Source organism: Hemitrygon akajei, chromosome 3 (genome assembly GCF_048418815.1).
Source record: "Hemitrygon akajei chromosome 3, sHemAka1.3, whole genome shotgun sequence".
NCBI lineage: Eukaryota > Metazoa > Chordata > Chondrichthyes > Myliobatiformes > Dasyatidae > Hemitrygon > Hemitrygon akajei.
The window spans coordinates 153,609,703-153,627,786 of record NC_133126.1 but is presented as its reverse complement, the minus strand read 5'-3'; the positions used below and the strand labels follow the sequence as shown (position 1 = coordinate 153,627,786).

At 41.0% G+C, this 18,084-nt stretch overlaps 1 protein-coding gene across 4 annotated transcripts in view; it reads right to left on the bottom strand.

Annotated features, from left to right (window-relative positions):
- Positions 1-18,084, bottom strand: part of LOC140725527 (inactive N-acetylated-alpha-linked acidic dipeptidase-like protein 2) — a 965,400-nt gene that overhangs the window by 833,362 nt on the left and 113,954 nt on the right. Inside the window, exon 3 of one of the 4 annotated variants that reach the window (XM_073041096.1) lies at positions 5,206-5,316. The exons of the other annotated variants lie outside the window; for them this stretch is intronic. The gene's annotated coding sequence lies outside the window, so the exon portion shown is untranslated. The remainder of the gene's footprint in view (positions 1-5,205; positions 5,317-18,084) is intronic. 4 annotated transcript variants of the gene reach the window in all.

The window sequence follows — 18,084 nt, the reverse complement described above, 5'->3', positions numbered from 1 at the left end:
GTAGACAATCATTTCTGGATTGTTCATTATCTTCTCTAATGAAACAGAAATGATATATATTAAAAAAGTGAGGTAGTGCCCAAGAGTTCAATGTCCATTTAGGAATTGGATGGCAGAGGGGAAAAAGCTGTGCCTTATGCAGTAGTAACCCAACCACCCCACCCACCCCCATACCAGTGATGTAGCCTGTCAGAATGCTCTCCACAGTAATCTATAGAAGTTTTTAAGTGTTTTTGTTGACATACCAAATCTCTTCAAACTCCTACTAAAGTATAGCTGCTGTCTTGCCTTCTTTGTAACTGCATCGATATGTTGGTTAGATCCTCAGATATCTTGACACTGAGGAACTTGAAGCTGCTCACTCTCTCCACTTCTGATCCCTTTTTGAGGATTGGTATGTGTTCCTTTGTCTTAACCTTCCTGAAGTCCACAATCAGCTCTTTCATTTTACTGACATCGAGTGCCAGGTTGTTACTGCGACACCACTCTACTAGTTGGCATAACTCACTCCTGTACGCCCTCCAGTCACCACCTGAGATTCTACCAACAATGGTTGTATCATCAGCAAATTTATAGATGGTATTTGAGTTATGCCTAGCCACACAGTCATGTGTACACAGAGAGTAGAGCAGTGGGCTAAGCACACACCCCTGATGTGTGCCAGTGTTGATCGTCAGCAAGGAGGATATGTTATCACCAATCTGCACAGATTGTGGTCTTCTGGTTAGGAAGTAGAGGATCCAATTGCAGAGGGAGGTACAGAGGCCCAGGTTCTGCAAATTCTCAATCAGGATTGTGGGAACGATGGTATTAAATGCTGAGCTATAGTTGATGAATAGCATTCTGACAGGGGTGTTTGTGTTGTCCAGGTGGTCTAAAGCCGTGTGGAGAGTCACTGAGATTGCGTCTGCCACTGACCTATTGTGGCAATAGGCAAATTGCAATGGGTTCAGGTCCTTGATGAGGCAGGAGTTCAGTCTTTGTACCCCAGCCCCATTCTCCATTATGAAACTTTTGTTCAATCACCATTGATAAATTTCCCATCAATATTTGAAGCTGCACAGGATTGTTCATAACTGTGGTACCTTAGTTGTTCTTAAAATGAAATGAGCTTCCAACAACTGTATAATTTCATGCCTCTCAAACCTTTGCCCTGCCTGTAACAGCTGCCTCCACCTGAATTCTATATTTCATTCCAAAAACCTTGCCCCAAAAATCCAACAACTTAATCAACCAAAAACTTTACAATCTAGGAAGAATTCTGAGGGGGAAAAAACAAACTGCTAAAGAAATTCATCAGGTCAGGCAGCATCTGTGAAGGCAAAAGGATAGTCAATGTTTCAGGTCAGGACCCTGCAATGTTTTCTTCTTTTGCTCCTATTTACAGCACCTGCAGTCTTCATTGTCTCCACTTTGCTCGTTCAGTGCTGATATAAATGTTGCTTATGAGAAGGCAAAACTGTGTGCTGCTTATCATGTCATATGTTAACAGTGAATCAATACTTTTTATAATTCACAGAAAACAATATACTTTTGCAAACTATTATAGTTAAAACACTTGAGTAAGAAAACACATCATTCCTGCGCTAGAGATGGATCAATATCATCATTCTGACAAGCCAGTTTCTATTATAAACTAGGAATTGCTTACACAGCTTTGTGCATGCTCTTTTATTTTTGGTTTTGAAAAGTTTTCTGTGATTCAGAATCAATGACAGAGTCATGGGATAGGAATGTTTTGAAGCGTTCCTTCCAATGGATACTAACTTTCTCCCTATCCTGAATAAAAAACTCCTCTGTTCTTAGTTCTGACTTGGGTGGGCAGCTGAGTATTCAGGCTGTAGAAAACCTTGATGAACCTGCCCAAGTCAGTAACTGCTGGATGCTGTGCGCTCTTTTGTTTCCAACATTTTGGTTGAGTGCCAATGGAACTATGTTTTATCACTCAATGTAAAGTTGAGTTTCCAAAAAAGAACAACTTGCACTTGAGTTCAATTAGCATCTCGTTTTTTTTTACTTTCTCTGCAAACTAGTACTGATGTTTTTTAGTAGAAAAGCCAAAACTCTCCACATTATTAACATTATGGTAAACCACATGGTAGCCCAGATACTGTGAACATTCTGCAGTTCTTCGTGGCCTCTATGCCACGCAGGGCCAAAAGTAATCAAAAAGGCCTGGCCAACTGAGAATTAACCAGGCTTTGAGAGAAGCCTGCTGAAATTCTAAAACTTGCAAGAGGGGAGCTTCAGAAACAAATTTGGAGTCTCTTCTCCCATAAATCAAAAGGGCATGTCTGCATTTGAAGATCAAAACCTCAGAGCTAGGGAAAAAACTCACAGGTCCATTAAGCGATTGTGATGTCACTCTCATGTACAACCAACAGCAGGTACCTCAAGATATTGGAGAGTTATCACCAACATTGCTTCTGCAAAATCTCCCATAAACACTGCTGAAGAAGATACAAACAGTGTCAACATCCTCCTTGGAGTTAACATTCACACATTACCAAGGTGTCAGCTGATACGAACAGGCAGGTCACATCATACAAGTGAACATCACATGCTCCCTTAATAGGCAATCTACATTGTCAAATGTCAGCAACAGATTACCAAAACAAAAAGAAAGAATATATGATTCAAAGATACCCTCAAAGCCTCCTTGAATATAAACTCAGCAGCTTCAACACTAACGGGAATCCCTTACCCATGTCTGCTCAAAAGGAAGTAGCAGTTTTCTCAATTTGAACTTCTTTTGGGAGAAAAAGAAAAAGGTGGGAAAAACAGCAGAAGGAATGCACCATCTCCCAAACAAGAGCAGCAAGCTGCTCCACTTAACACCTTCTGCCTCATCTGAGGCGGCATTGCAGGAATCACATTGGTGTCATCAAAACCCACAGAACAGTGCTGAAAGTCATCCTGAATTGCAGAGGCAAAGAACAGGGAAACAAAGAATGGGAAGAAGCGACCCCTAAAACAACTTTAAGCATCAACTTTTCTCACTAATATTTTTTTTAAAATTAATAAATTGATATTTTATACAAGCCTATATTGGTACAAACTCTCAAGACTGCTCAATTAATAATACGCTCATTGCCAGTATCATAATTGTATGTGATACGATGGAAAGTTCCACAGATTTCAGCTAACAATGGCGCATTTTGAAATGTAATTGTAATATTTTGAACTGAAAATTACAAAAGTAGCACTGTCAACCAATAAGCCTCACAGATCCATACTGGAGCTGAAGAGAAACCTGGATTTAAAATGGAAGACTCCAATCAGTCAGAAAATTAATCACTACTCAAGTTCATTTGCATAACTTAACATTCAAATTAACTAACATTTATCACTGCTCTTTCCAATACAAGTCAAAAGCTACAAATTTTTTTGAAACTTCTTCGGTGTCAAGTATCAACTTAATAAGCACATTAACAGAACACTGAAACCAAGAAATTAATTCCTAGCTGACATAGTTATGCATAGTATATATTTGGCTTATCTTTTTGTTTGTGTCCTTGAGCAAGGCACTTAACAACACATTGCTCTGTGACATCACCGGTGCCAAGCTGCATGGGTCCTAGTGCCCTTCTCTTGGACAACATCAGTGGTGTGGAGAGGGGAAGGCCTGCAGCTTGGGCAAATGCCGGTCTCCCATACAACCCTGCCCAGGCCTGCGCCCTGGAAACTCCAGGCACAGATCCATGGTCTCTCGAGACCGACGGATGCCACCATTTGGCTTATCGCATTGTACATCTCCTCTGGATTAAATAGAATGATTTTTAAAGGCAGTGCACACAATATTAATGCAAACAGAAATCATTGTTTTCCAAAACTAACTGAGGATTATTTTCTAGGCAATGACTATATTATCTAAAATGCATCAGTTACATACTGTTGATAGTATGAAAGTAGTGGAATCATTCTCTCCAAAATTTAAGTTTATTTCAATGCTGAAGAGCCTCACACAAGTAGAGAATGCAACATTGTCACTGATGGTGGGATCATCTACGGTAACTACTCACATAATGCTACATTATGATGGAGAAAATTTTAAGATAACGTGCCAACCAGTATTTCACAGTTGTAACTAATAATTTTAAGATCAGGAAAGGTAAAAGCCCCCACATGAATTGGCTGCAAGAAAAGTATAAAATAACATAATGGGAACAGAGCTTGAGAGAATATAAAAAAGGAAATAAAATACAAATGTTTATTCAGTTACAAACTTCAAATCAATTTTTTATACATTATTGCCTGCATCTCTCCCGATTTCAGCAATTCCTGGTTCTGCAGTGCACATACTCGCATTCCCCAAACAGCTGCAACCTGTCAAGAAATTTAAACTTTGCACTACAGATGTTGCCATCTCCAAGTTCAAGAACTAAATGTAAACAACATATCAAAATGCAAGCTTCAAACAAAGCAATTAAACAGATGGAACCTAATACTCCAAATCTCAATAACAGCTCTCGGTGAGAAGCAGGGCCATATTTCCATTGATTTGTTTGAATTAAGCAATGCTAAGTCCCAATTATTATCAATGTAGTTTAAAACTTTGCCCAACTGGCTTGCCAATATAGTAGTTTTCATGATAATTTTTGCAGACACAAGCTCACATATTACCATGCACATAGTGACCACTTTATTCAATGCACCAGCTTGTTATGCAAAAATCTAATGAATTAATCATGTGGTAGTAACTCCAATGCACAAAAGCATGAAGACACGGTCAAGGAATTCAGTAGCTGTTCAGACCAAACATCAGAATGGAGAAAGGTGACTTTAACCGTGGAGTGACAGTTGGTGCCAGATAGGGTGATCTGAGTATCTCAAAAATTGCTGATCTCCTAGGATTTTCACGCACAATAGTCACTCTAGAGAATAGTGGGCAAAACAAAAAAAAAAAATCCGGTGAGCGGCAGTTCCATAGGTGAAAATATTTTGTTTATGAGAGGTCAGAGCAAAATGGCCAGACTGGTTCAAGCTGACAGGAAGGTGACAGTAACTCCAATAACCATTTGTTAAAATAGTGTTGTGCAGAAGAGAATCTTTGAATGCACAACACATCAAACCTTGACATGACAGGCTACAGCACCAAAAGACCATGAACATGCACTCAGTGACCACTTTATTCAGTACAGGAGATATCTAATAAAGAGGCCACACAATGTATGTAATGAATATCAAGCAGAGATTTGAACTTACACAGAATCCTAAGGCATTGACTAAGACTTCAAATCCTAAGACTTCAAACTTCAGCTAATTCCAAATCAGACCTTGCCTCTGAGGAAATTCAACGTTCCTAAAAGGGGAAGCCTGAATTAAATTGAAAATAATAAAATGGTATCATTAACTGGAAACATATCAGCAAATCTTTCTTTCTTTTTCAATCTTATTATTAAATCAGCAAATCTTAATAACATCAGAGGAATGCAAAATATACAAATTGTCAGAGGGATGACAAAGAAGTAAAACATAAGCGAGAGAACACTCAAGTAACATTAAAAGGAAGAGACTTCAAAAGGGCAAGTGATGGCAGTAAATTTCGGAGCCACAAGAGAGAAATTAATTATGGTTTAAATACCTGCACCCAAGATAATCACTCTGGGTAATATCAAGCAAACTACAAAGAACTGCTGCACTGCAAGGAGCCTTATAGAGCTTGTGCAAAAAATCAAGAAGTTGAAAACTGGCTCGCGGCAGCAAAGCCATATTCTCATGCATACTCATTTCAATGGAGCTGTAAGGATGTGTACATTCTACACAATGGTTTTAACCACCCATTAAAGCATCAAACAGTAGGATTGAAGCTATTGTCTGAAGATATTGTTGTTGTCAGCAAACAACCATTTAATGTAAGACAACATCACACACTGCCAAGTTTATCTGATTATCCAAGTAGTAACCATGCTGCTATCATTGAATCTTTCACATCAGGAAACTACCTTGGCAATTATAAACAGCTTAATTTCCAGTGTTCAGATAATCAAACCTACAGCAGCTGAAACCACTAGCCAAGTAGGTTTCTTTAAAACGTACAGAATTTCAAATCACATTAAGATTGCCAATACCAAGGCAACTTTGGGTGTTCCCACCAAATTCTCAGTGCACACTCCCTCCAGAGCAGGTAAGCAAAGATTTATTCCATCAAAGGAACAGCAAAGTGTAGTTTCACTGTAACTACACCAAGCACAAAGATAACACTTCTAGCAAACAGTACATAACCTGAGCCAAAAGTGAAACGCAACATAGTTGAAAGTAATTGGTGGTGAAGAGGTGAAATTTATTAGTCTACATAAATGAATTGTCTTGTACTCATTGTATTTATTCAAATTCCAATCAAATGAGCAATAAATTTCCTTCAAAAAATCAATTTAAATACCGTAGATGTCGGATTATAAGCCGCTACTTTTTTCCCACATTTTGAACAGCTTTGAACTCTGTGGCCTTTAATACGGTGCGGCTAATGCATGATTTTTTTCATGCCGCCAAAAACATTTTGCCTCGTAACAGTAGACCAATAAAATTGATGAGTAGTTCACAGAGGTCCAATGAAATTGTACGATAAATCAAGCGCACTTTCACAATTAAATTATTGTAAATCAGTCATTTGTACTCACCCTCATCAACATGGAAAACACTCGAAGAAAAGCATTGTGCTGCCTTTATGGCAGTTATTTAGTTTATAATATTTTCGCTTAGTAATTCATTTTCTAGTTAAAGTTAGAAGTGTTTTAACTATATTTGTTTTCTGTACTACATCGCGGGATGCTATAACGTCACACCCGGTTTCGCCGCGTCTTGTGGGAAAAATGCCAGTTTGCGATAAACGGGAAGGAGGGGGGCGAGCGGCATTACGCGAGCGGCATTGGATCTGAGCGAACGCTGCTTTTAAGTTAAAGGCGATCAATAACTTTTCCTGGTAGGCTGCAGTATATATATTTTTTACCAGTCGTTAGGAGATATTGGAATGTTGTTCAGTAAAAAAGTATACGCAACGTATATTTAAAAGTAGCCGCGTTACAGGCACGGTTCGAAAAAAAGCATTTGCAATATGTATTTGTTTATGTTACCATATGGATTTAATTAAAAGTTAAAAAATCCTCACGTGTAATATCTTTCTGTGTAAATATCTCATATTACAACGTGGGACACCTGCGGCCGAAAATCCGGTGCGGCCTGTACAAGTAAAAAATTGATTTTCTTTCTAAAATTAGAGCCAGCGGCTTTTAATCAGGTGCGCTCTGTAGTCCGGAATCTACGGTAGTTAATCTTATCAAATTAGACAGAGTAAAGGACATTTGCTTAGAAATGGCACAGACCCTATCACTTTGGTTGTTTTCCAGCTCATCAAACTTCAGCTGTAATCAAGGCCTAGCTGACATCTTCAGATTTGAGGTTAAACTGGGAAAGATGATCACAAACATTACTAGTTCCCCAGCTAGGATTGAGAAATCTTGGTTCAGCAAAATAGCTTGATTCACTGGCAACAGCCCGGGACTCTGATATTTCTTATGTACAGTGTGTGGAGATCAGAGCAATGTATGGAGACAAGAGTAGAGAATAATTGCTGCTGTGCTTAAGGTGGAGGCAGTTGAGAATTTGCAATTTAGCATTAATTGAGGAAAAGAGAAACAGCTGCACATGAAAACAAAGAAGCTACTTGTAGAGAACGAGTACAATGAGAAGATGGAATGATCCAGGAATATTATGTATTTTACTTGCTTGCTGGCATTGTTGCTTCTCAGACTGAAGGTCATTTTATCTGGTTAGGGCCTGAGATAAGTGCACACAAATCACCTCCTCCACCACACCTGGATTTTGTTCAAGTAACATCGTAGTGCTCCAAAATAAATTTTGTACAGTCAATAACATCATCACATTCTGTGCAAGGTATGAACAAGTCACAAGAGCATGTCAATAGAGGAAAAGCTTTATCAAGTTTCAAGGTTTGTGTATTTTGACACAGAAATGGTTGGAAATGCCATTTGCTTGGAGCTAACCCAACTTTTATCACCAGCACTGAAAAAAAAGCATCAAATTCCCAAGTGAGTATTTTCAATAATTCAAGGGGAAATAATTTACAGAAGCAGGAGACTGGACATCTGGTAAATTAGGTTCTTGGGCAATCTCACTTGCATAACATTGACAATCATATCTTTTCCCCTTCCCCAAATCCTTAGGTTTCAACTAATAGAAACATAGAAAATAGGTGCAGGAGTAGGCCATTCGGCCCTTCGAGCCTGCACTGCCATTCAGTATGATCATGGCTGATCATCCAACTCAGAACCCTGTACCTGCTTTCTCTCCATACCCCCTGATCCCTTTAGCTACAAGGGCCATATCTAACTTCCTCTTAAATATAGCCAATGAACCGGCCTCAACTGTTTCCTGCGGCAGAGAATTCCACAGATTCACCACTCTCTGTGTGAAGAAGTTTTTCCTCATCTCGGTCCTAAAAGGCTTCCCCTTTATCCTTAAACTGTGACCCCTCATTCTGGACTTCACCAACATCGGAAACAATCTTTCTGCATCTAGCCTGTCCAATCCTTTTAGAATTTTATACGTTTCAATAAGATCCCCCCTCAATCTTCTAAATTCCAGTGAGTATAAGCCTAGTCGATCCAGTCTTTCTTCATATGAAAATGCTGCCATCCCAGGAATCAATCTGGTGAACCTTCTCTGTACTCCCTCTATGGCAAGAATGTCTTTCCTCAGATTAGGGGACCAAAACTGCACACAATATTCTAGGTGCGGTCTCACCAAGGCCTTGTACAACTGCAGTAGAACCTCCCTGCTCCTGTACTCAAATCCTCTTGCTATGAATGCCAACATACCATTTGCCTTTTTCACCGCCTGCTGTACCTGCATGCCCACCTTCAATCACTGGTGTACAATGACACCCAGGTATCGTTGCATCTCCCCTTTTCCAAATCGGCCACCGTTCAGATAATAATCTGTTTTCCTGTTCTTACAACCAAAGTGGATAACCTCACATTTATCCACATTAAATTGCATCTGCCATGAATTTGCCCACTCACCTAACCTATCCAAGTCACCCTGCATCCTCTTAGTATCCTCCTCACAGCTAACACCGCCGCACAGCTTCGTACCATCCGCAAACTTGGAGATGCTGCATTTAATTCCCTTGTCTAAATCATTAATATATATTGTAAACAACTGGGGTCCCAGCACTGAGCCTTGCGGTACCCCATTAGTCACTGCCTGCCATTCTGAAAAGGTCCTGTTTACTCCCACTCTTTGCTTCCTGTCTGCCAACCAATTCTCTATCCACTTCAATACCATACCCCCAATACCGTGTGCTTTAAGTGCACACTAATCTCCTGTGTGGGACCTTGTCAAAAGCCTTTTGAAAATCTAAATATACCACATCCACTGGCTCTCCCCTATCCACTCTACTAGTTACATCTTCAAAAAATTCTATAAGGTTCGTCAGACATGATTTTCCTTTCACAAATCCATGCTGACTTTGTCCAATGATTTCACCTCTTTCCAAATGTGCTGTTATATCACATCTTTGATAACCGACTCTAGCATTTTCCCCACCGCCAATGTCAGACTAACTGGTCTATAATTCCCTGGTTTCTCTCTCCCTCCTTTTTTAAAAAGTGGGGTTACATTAGCCACTCTCCAATCCTCAGGAACTAATCCAGAATCTAAGGAGTTTTGAAAAATTATCACTAATGCATCCACTATTTCTTGGGCTACTTCCTTAAGCACTCTGGGATGCAGACCATCTGGCCCTGGGGATTTATCTGCCTTTAATCCCTTCAATTTACCTAACACCACTTCCCTACTAACATGTATTTCCCTCAGTTCCTCCATCTCACTAGACCCTCGGTCCCTTACTATTTCTGGAAGATTATTTATGTCCTCCTTAGTGAAGACAGAACCAAAGTAGTTATTCAATTGGTCTGCCATGTCTTTGTTCCCTATGATCAATTCACCTGTTTCTGACTGTAAGGGACCTACATTTGTCTTGACCAATCTTTTTCTTTTCACGTATCTATAAAAGCTTTTACAGTCAGTTTTTATGTTCCCTGCCAGCTTTCTCTCATAATTTTTTTTCCCTTTCCTAATTAAGCTCTTTGTCCTCCTCTGCTGGTCTCTGAATTTCTCCCAGTCCTCAGGTGTGCCGCATTTTTTTTTGCTAATTTATATGTTTCTTCTTTGGACTTGATACTATCCCTAATTTCCCTTGTCAGCCACGGGTGCACTACCTTCCCTGGTTTATTCTTTTGCCAAACTGGGATGAACAATTGTTCTAATTCATCCATGCAATCTTTAAATGCTTGCCATTGCATATCCACCATCAACCCTTTAAGTGTCATTTGCCAGTCTATCTTAGCTAATTCACGTCTCATACCTTCAAAGTTACCCTTCTTTAAGTTCAGAACCTTTGTTTCTGAATTAACTATGTCACTTTCCATCTTAATGAAGAATTCCACCATATTATGGTCACTCTTACCCAAGGGGCCTCACACAACAAGATTGCCAACTAACCCTTCTTCATTACTCAATACCCAATCTAGAATGGCCTGCTCTCTAGTTGGTTCCTCGACATGTTGGTTCAGAAAACCATCCTGCATACATTCCAAGAAAGCCTCTTCCTCAGCACTCTTACCAATTTGGTTCACCCAATCTATATGTAGATTGAAGTCACCCATTATAACTACTGTTCCTTTATTGCACGCATTTCTAATTTCCTGTTTAATGCCATCCCCAACCTCACTACTACTGTTAGGTGGCCTGTACACAACTCCCACCAGCGTTTTCTGCCCCTTAGTGTTATGCAGCTCTACCCATATCGATTCCACATCCTCCAGGCTAATGTCCTTCCTTTCTATTGCGGTAATCTCCTCTCTAACCAGCAATGCTACCCCACCTCCTTTTCTTTCCTGTCTATCCCACCTGAATATTGAATATCCCTGGATGCTGAGCTCTCATCCTTGGTCACCCTGGAGCCATGTCTCTGTGATCCCAACTATATCATATTCATTAATAACTATCTGCACATTCAATTCATCCGCCTTGTTACGAATGCTCTTCGCATTGGCTCTTTTTGCTTTTTGCCCTGGATTTGCCTGCCTGCCACATTTACCTTTCACCTTACAACTTTTTGCTTCTACCCTCATTTTACACCCCTCTGTCTCTCTGCACTTGTTCCCATCCCCCTGCCACATTAGTTTAAAGCTTCCTGAACAGCAGTAGCAAACGCTCCCCCTAGGACATTGGTTCCAATGATGATTTCATTCTCTGTTCCAGATCATCTTTCCTTCAAGTTGCTTTTTAGGGATCTAAACATTGACAGACTAGTGAACACAGAACATAGAACATAGAACATAGAAATCTACAGCACATTACAGGCCCTTCGTCCACAATGTTTTGCCAACCAGGTAATCTACTCTAGGAACTGCCTACCACATAACCCTCTATTTTTCTAAGCTTCATGTACCTAAGAGGCTCTTAAAAGACCCTATTGTATCCACTTCCACCACTGTCACTGGCAGTGCACTGGCACCCACCACTCTCTGTGTGAAAAACCTACCCCTGACATCCCCTCGGTACCTACTTCCAAGCACCTTAAAATTATGCCCCCTCGTATTAGCCATTTCAGCCCTGGGAAAAAGTGTCTGGCTATCTACAGAAATATGGCCTCTCATCATCTTATACAACTCTATCAGGTCACCTCTCATCCTCCATCGCTCCAAGGAGAAAAGGCCAAGTTCACTCAACCGATTCTCATCCTTTCTTAATGTCAATATGCTCAACTTTCAGTCCACTGCAAGTCAACTCAAACTACCTGCATCTCAATATCACCAAGGAGATGGTGGTGGACTTTAGGAGATCTAGGCCTCATATGGAGCCAGTGATCATTAATGGAGAATGTGTGGAGCAGGTTAAGACCTACAAGTATCTGGGAGTACAGTTAGACGAGAAGCTAGACTGGACTGCCAACACAGATGCCTTGTGCAGGAAGGCACAGAGTCGACTGTACTTCCTAAGAAGGTTGGCGTCATTCAATGTCTGTAGTGAGATGCTGAAGATGTTCTATAGGTCAGTTGTGGAGAGCGCCCTCTTCTTTGTGGTGGCGTGTTGGGGAGGAAGCATTAAGAGGAGGGACGCCTCACGTCTTAATAAGCTGGTAAGGAAGGCGGGCTCTGTCGTGGGCAAAGTACTGGAGGGTTTAACATCGGTAGCTGAGCGAAGGGCGCTGAGTAGGCTACGGTCAATTATGGATAACTCTGAACATCCTCTACATAGCACCATCCAGAGACAGAGAAGCAGTTTCAGCGACAGGTTACTATCGATGCAATGCTCCTCAGACAGGATGAAGAGGTCAATACTCCCCAATGCCATTAGGCTTTACAATTCTACCGCCAGGACTTAAGAACTTTTTAAAAGCTATTATTAATGCTTTTTGAGATAGTGACTTAGATGCATATCATATTTTTTACGGAGTTAAGTATTGTATGTAATTAGTTTTGCTACAACAAGTGTATGGGACATTGGAAAAAAAAGTTGAATTTCCCCATGGGGATGAATAAAGTATCTATCTATCTATCTATCCCCACAATTGCCAAGGCCCTTTTCCTTGGTGAATACTGAAGTAAAATATTCATCCCCTACCTCCTCTGACTCCATGCACGTTTCCACCGATTGGTCCTATTCTCACATGGTTCATGCTCTTCACATACTTGTAGAATGCCTTGGGGTTTCCTTAATCCTGCCTGCCAAGGCCTTCACATGGCCCCTTCTTACTCTGCTAATTTTATTCTTAATCTCCTTCCTGGTGTTACGAGCCTGCAGTCTCGCACTGTGGACTATCACTTTAAGAGCGCCTAAGTGAGGCGGGACTATGACATCAGTCACAGGCTGTAGCAGTCTATGCAAATTAAAATACAGAGGGAGGGAGAGAACAGTTACTCTCGCAGTCTTCACAAGACTTGGAATTACGAACTGCTGGGGCAAGTTTGCTCCAAATGTGTGACTGTCACTTCGTATAATCCTCAGGAATGGATTGTGGGGATATCTTGTTGGACCACTTGTGTTGCCCTTGCCTGGGTATGTTGTGTGGTAACCATGAAAGACGATATTGCTGTGACAGGTCACTTTTGGTGATAATTCATATGTGAATTTGGAACAACACTACAGACAAAATCTCAAGACTATAAGCCTTGTTCCACCCTCCCCATATAAATATATATGTATTTACACATTTATACACATAACACTGTTAACTTTTGTTTATCTTGGTTAAGTTACTACATTATAAGTAGATACTAATAAAGATAGTGGTTTTAACATTAAAACCGGACTCAGTGTGAAATCTCTTGCTGCTGATTTGTTTCTAAAACATTACATTTTGTAACACTGGCAACCTTGTAATTTCCTAGAACTCTATCAGGACCTAGTTTCTTGAACCTTTCATAAGCTTTTCTTTTCATCTTAACTAGATTTTCCATATCTTTTGTACATCATGTTTCTTTTACCCCACCATCCTTTCCCTGCCTTAATGGAACATACCTATGCAAAATGCCATGCTAATGTTCCCTAAGCATTTCCCTGAGGAACATCTGCTCCCAATTTATGCTCCCAAGTTCCAACCTAATAGCATCATATTCAAGATTCAAGATTCAAAAACTTTATTGTCATTCTAACCGTACATCAGCTCTGCAGGGCAGAATGAGACAGCGTTTCCCAGGAGCAGTGCAATCATAGCACAACAAATGCAACACTAAATAATAAACATAACAATAAATAGTAAAACACAACTGCCATATGTCAGCTAAAAACAAGTTATAAGTGTCCAGTGCAAGTTAAAAGTGTCCAAAGCAGAGTCAGGTAGAGCAGCTATTTAGCAGTCTGACTGCCTGTGGGAGGAAGCTGTTTAGTAGCCTTGTGGTTTTAGTTTTGATGCTCCTGTAACGTTTACCTGATGGCAGAAGAACAAAGTTTATGGAGAGGGTGTGAGGGGTCTTTAATGATGTACCGTGTCTTCTGGAGGCATCGACTCCAATTAAACGTTTTCCCAAATTATCTGTTCCTATCCCTCTCCTGTACTATGGTAAAGAAGATAGAATTGTGATCACTGCCTCCAAAATGCTCTCCCACTGAGAGATATAACATCTGACCAGGTTCATTTCCCAATACAGTACCACATCAAGTACAGTCTCTCCTCTAGTTGGCTTATCTACATATTGTGTCAGGAAACCTTCCTGAATACACCTAACAAACTCCACCCTATCTAAACCCCTTGCTCTAAGGAGATGCCAGTCAATATTAGGAAAGTTAAAATCTCCTATTAAATTGACTTGTGCAATTTATAACAAATTGTATGTACAGCAGGACAGACAATATAGCATAGAAATACAATTGTATTAGCATGAATTAATCAGTCTGATGGGCTGGTGGAAGAAGCTGTCCCGGAGCCTTTTGGTCCGGGCTTAATGCTGCGGTACTGTTTCCCGGATGGTAGTAGCTGGAACAGTTTGTGGTTGGGTTGAATTGGGTTTCCAATGATCCTTCGGGCTCTTTTCTCTGTAAAACCTGTCTCTGTAAATGTCCTAAATAGTGGGAAGTTCACATCTACAGATGATGTCCACACCACTCACTGCAGAGTCCTGCGATTGAGGGAAGAAGTACAGCTCCCATACCATGCAGTGATGCAGCCAGTTAGGATGCTCTCAAGTGTGCCTCTGTAGAAAGTGCCCCACCACAACAACCTTATTATTGCTCTGTTCCAGAATCTGCCTCCCTATCTGTTCCTCGATGTCCCTGTTACTATTGGGGGGGGGGGGGGTCTATACCCCAAAGAGTTATTGCTCACTTCCTGTTTCTGACTTCCACCCACACTGACTCAGTAGATAATCTCTCCATGACTTTCTCCTTTTCTGCAGCCATGACACTATCCCTGATTAGCAATACCACACCCCCACCTCTTTTGCCTCCCTCCCTGTCCTTTTTGAAACATGCAAAGCCTGGCACTCTCAGCAGCCATTCCTGGCCCTGAAACATCCAAGTCTCTAATGGGCACAACATCATAGTTCCACACATTGATCCACGCTCTAAGCTCATCCGCCTTGTTAATGATGCTCCTTGCATTAAAATAGACACATCTCAAACCATCTGGCTGAGTGCATCTTTCCTCTATCATCTGCCTATCCTTCCTCACAAACTCCCTACAAGCTGTCTCTACTTGTGCACCAACCACCCCATCCCCTGCCTCTTCACTTCTGTTCCACACTCCTGAAAATCTAGTTTAAACCCTCCCCAGTAGCATTAACAAACATCCCTGCCAGGATATTGGTCCCCCTCGGATTCAAGTGCAACCCATCCTTTTTGTACTGGTCACACTGACCCTAGAAGAGGTCCCCATGATCCAGAAATCTGAATCCCTGCCTCCTGCTCCAATCCTTCAGCCACGCATTTATCTGCCACTCTCTTATCTGCCAAAAGAGAGAAAAAGACCTCCTCTCTTTTTCTACCAATGTCATTGGTAGCAATATGTACCATGACCTCTGGCTGCTCACCACCCCATTTCAGGATATTGTGGACAAGTTCAGAAACATCACAAATCCTCGCACCTGGGAGGCAAACTACCATCTGTATTTCTTTTTCATGCCTGCAGAATCACCTATCTGTCCCCCTAATATTTACTGCCCATCGCTAACTACCCTTAAAAGGGGCCAACCACCACCTTAACATGGTAATCATTCAGGTGAAGGTGTTTTTTCAAAGCTGTTAAGAGGGACTTGGAGGATTTAGGCCAGAAAAGAATAATGGCTCTTTTCCACACAACAACGGTGCTAACACGAAGCGGAACCTGCTTCCATTGTCTCTCTTGGTGGTGGAAAGTTTAAGATCTGTGGTTGCTTGCTGAGTAACAGCAATGCACTGAAGACACTGTGCTGATGGTGAAGAGAAATGAGTGCTTAGAGTGGCTGATACGACGATGTGGGTTGCATTATCATAACCTGAGCCTTGTGCTCATCCAAGCAAGTGGAAAGTATTCTATCATATGTTGACTTGTGCCTTCCAGACAGTGAAGAGGCCTGGAAGTGTCAGCTGGGAAGACACATGATAATGGATACCCAAGCTCTGACCTGCTCTTTTAGCCATGGAATTAATGTAGCTTATCAAGCTGAGTTTGTGGTCAATCTTAACTCCAGGATATTGATGTTGTGAGCCTCAAGTGGTAATATCATTGAATGTGGTTATTTATCAAAATTTCAAAATAAATTTATTATCAAAGTTCATATATGTCATCATATACAACCTTGTGATTCAGTTTCTTGTGGGCATACTCAACAAATCCATAATAGAATCAGAATCAGGTTTATTATCACCGGCATGTGACATGAAATTTGTTAACTTAGCAGCAGCAGTTCAATGCAATACATAATCCAGCAGAGAGAGGAAAAATAACAATAATAATAAAAAAGCATAATAATAAGTAAATCAATTACATATATTGGATAGATTTTTAAAATGTGCAAAAACAGAAATAGATAGATAGATAGATAGATAGATACTTTATTCATCCCCATGGGGAAATTCAACATTTTTTTCCAATGTCCCATACACTTGTTGTAGCAAAAACTCATTACATACAATACTTAACTCAGTAATAATATGATATGCATCTAAATCACTAACTCAAAAAGCATTAATAATAGCTTTAAAAAAAGTTCTTAAGTCCTGGCAGTTGAATTGTAAAGCCTAATGGCATTGGGGAGTATTGACCTCTTCATCCTGTCTGAGGAGCATTGCATCGACAGTAACCTGTCGCTGAAACTGCTTCTCTGTCTCTGGATGGTGCTATGTAGAGGATGTTCAGGGTTTTCCATAATTGACCGTAGCCTACTCAGCGCCCTTCGCTCAGCTACCGATGTTAAACTCTCCAGTACTTTGCCCACGACAGAGCCCGCCTTCCTTACCAGCTTATTAAGACGTGAGGCGTCCTTCTTCTTAATGCTTCCTCCCCAACACGCCACCACAAAGAAGAGGGCGCTCTCAACAACTGACCTATAGAACATCTTCAGCATCTCACTGCAGACATTGAATGACGCCAACCTTCTAAGGAAGTACAGTCGACTCTGTGCCTTCCTGCACAAGGCATCTGTGTTGGCAGTCCAGTCTAGCTTCTCGTCTAACTGTACTCCCAGATACTTGTAGGTCTTAACCTGCTCCACACATTCTCCATTAATGATCACTGGCTCCATATGAGGCCTAGATCTCCTAAAGTCCACCACCATCTCCTTGGTCTTGGTGTAAAAATACTGTATATTTTTTAAAAAGTGAGGTAGCGTCCAAAGCGTCAATGTCCATTTAGGAATCAGATAACAGAGGGGAAGAAGCTGTTCCTGAATCACTGAGTGCGTGCCTTCAGGGTTCTGTACCCCCTACCTGATGGTAAGAGTGAGGAAAGGGCATGACCTGGGTGCTGGAGGTCCTTAATAATGGACACTGCCTTTGAGACACCGCTCCCTAAAGATATCCTGGGTACTTTGTAGGCTGGTGCCCAAGATGGAGCCGACTAGATTTACAATTCTCTGCAGCTTCTTTCGGTCCTGTTCAGTAGCCCCTCCGTTCCAGACGGTGATGCAGCCTGTCAGAACGCTCTCTATGGTACAACTATAGAAGTTTGTGAATGTACTTGTTGGCATGTCAAATGTTTTCAAACTCCTAATGAAGTATAGCCGCTGTCTTGCCTTATTTATGACTACATCGATATGCTGGGACCAGGTTAGATCCTCAGAGATCTTGACACCCAGGAACTTGAAACTGCTCATTTTCTCCACTTCTGATCCCTGTATGAGGATTGGCATGTGCTCCTTCGCCTTACACTTCCTGAAGTCCACAATCAGCAATTTTGTCTTACTGATATTGAGTGCCAGGTTGTTGCTGCAGCACCATTCCACTAGTTGGCATATTTTGCTCCTGTATGCCCTCTCAACACCACCTGAGATTCTACCAACAATGGATGTATCATCAGCAAATTTGTAGATGAAATTTGAGCTATGCCTAGCCACATGGTCATGTGTATATAGAGAGTAGACC